General features: G+C 46.1%; 1 pseudogene; it reads right to left on the bottom strand.

Moving 5' to 3' along the window:
- Positions 1-279: 279 nt before the first annotated feature.
- LOC149155534 (fatty acid elongase 3-like pseudogene) lies at positions 280-1,801 on the bottom strand (annotated as a pseudogene).
- Positions 1,802-2,173: the final 372 nt, after the last annotated feature.

Raw genomic sequence — 2,173 nt, 5'->3', positions numbered from 1 at the left:
TCACAACTTTGCCCAGAAATTTGTGGAAATTCAGGTGGAATTTTGAGAAAGTTTAGTAAAAAATTTGGAAATCCCAGTTACAGTCATCAAATTTCAGGATTTAGATTTTGAGTGTTCCCAATTTTTTATGGTGTTGAATCCATTTCCACTAAAAAATATTCAAACATTATAGGAAACGCTTCAGTGACTGATCAAAATTGTGGCGCCCTTGGCTGATAACGCCCTTTTTTCGGTGGCTTGTCAAAATTGTGGGGCCTTGGCAAAGAACGCCTCTTTTCGGTGGCTGGTCAAAATTGTGGCGGCCTTGGCAGAGAACGCCTCTTTTCGGTGGCTGGTCAAAATTGTGGCGGCCTTGGCAAAGAACGCGCTCTTTTCGGTGGCTGGTCAAAATTGTGGCGGCCTAGGCAGAGAACGCCTTTCTTCGGTGGCTGATCAAAATTGTGGCAGCCTTGGCAGAGAACGCATTTTTTCGGTGGCTGATCATTAAAGGAGATAAAACAATTTTAAATGAAATGAATTTATGGTCCATACGGAGATGGCTATGTTACAGTTTATTACCATTTGAGGCAGAGATTTTTCATTTTCAAATTTACCATTACAAGGATACACAGAACCCTCTTTCGCAAGCTACAGGAAATAGCTCTCCCCACATCATTACTGCGGCTGCACTTTCAGCCAGCATCTGACCATAACAGAGGAGATGGTAAGGTGAATGTATTCGTTGTCACAAGTGCTTCTTGTTCTTGTTGTTCTTCATCGTCATGTCGTGCTCGGAATTCACTGATTTGGCGTTGCTGCATCTTTGCTTGATGTACAAGTTGAGGAACAGCCAGAGAAGCGTAACGTTGGAAAGGGCATCGAAAAGTAACGCGCCAATTCCGTTGCAGCCTTCCTTGCCTGTGAAGTGTCGCGCAAGAAGAGCAACGTAGGTGAGCAACGTGAATGCCAAGTGCACCATCTGGCAATTGGCGGGCAGAAAAGAGCACCAGCAACCCCAACCGATGCTGCGGCAGAGGAAATACGAATAAACCACGACATAGAGAAGCGTAGTGGCGAGGATGGTCACGATCTGCAGCGACTGCGAGAACTCCAGCCACGCGTAGCACACGAAAACGACCGCGACGCGGTGGAAAACGTGGAGGAAGGTGAGGGGTTTCTTGCGGAGGATCCATATGACCGTGTCGAAGAGTTGGTGGTACTTTGTGAGGTAGAAGATGTATGACCAGAAGAACACTCTGCCAGAGGGGCGCGTACCCAGGGGAAAACACATCACCCATTCCGCTGCGTTTTTAAATTTCCTACTCCAAATCCATCTCGTCTCTCTGAGCTCCACCGCCGTGGCTTCCCAGCAGCCCAAGAATATGGCCACCGAAACCAGGACCACGCAGAGGTTATGAATGGCGGGGATAGGACCCAGAGGCAACGGCCTTTTCCTTGGTATGAGCAGAATCTTGAGAAGCAGAATTAGCAACAGGTAGGAGGCAATGGCCAGAAGGGGGAAGTGCCATGTAGAACCCCAAGTGTGATGGTCCCATCTGAAATGCGTGACCATGGGTTGCTCTGCTAACAAGAATCTCACTCCGCCCCTTATATCCCCGCTCCATCTCCATGTCTGGTTACTCATTTGTAAACAAAAATGAAACCCTCGCAACCAGAAAAAACAAACTCCGGGATGGCTCCCGACAAATCGCGATCCTGATGAAATGGAAATACGAAGAGTGGCCAGAGAATCAAATTTCCCAACGGTGGAGAAAATTCCCAGATGTGTAACAGCTTCACCACACCGATTCGAGACGCGATATGGGCTTGCTTGCCTGTTTACCTGTTCTATTCTCGCTGCGCGCAATATATAATGTAATGGTTTTTGGAAAAAGTATCGACACCTGATGTTAAATTATTGGCTGCTCTTTGGGTTTTGACGACTCATTCAAAAGACCATACGGACGGAATAAAATACGTTCTCCGTGTTCGTTGAGATACAGGAAAAGAATGGAATTCTTCTTTGACTGCGACGTGAGGGAGAACCGAGCTTTTCACGACACAGTGTCTTAGTAAGACGGTTAGACCACAGAGGAATATTTTAAAGTGTAGTTTAATTGCATGTTGCAGCAGTTTAGTTGTATTATTTTATTAAAAAAATTTATTAGAGAAATCGAGAGAGAACATTGCCGAT

Source organism: Pinus tabuliformis, chromosome 9 (assembly GCF_031772625.1).
Source record: "Pinus tabuliformis cultivar Carrire ecotype Pingquan chromosome 9, CPIR1, whole genome shotgun sequence".
NCBI classification, from domain to species: domain Eukaryota; kingdom Viridiplantae; phylum Streptophyta; class Pinopsida; order Pinales; family Pinaceae; genus Pinus; species Pinus tabuliformis.
The sequence above is the reverse complement of the archived record's forward strand: the minus strand, read 5'-3'. Positions and strand labels throughout refer to the sequence as shown.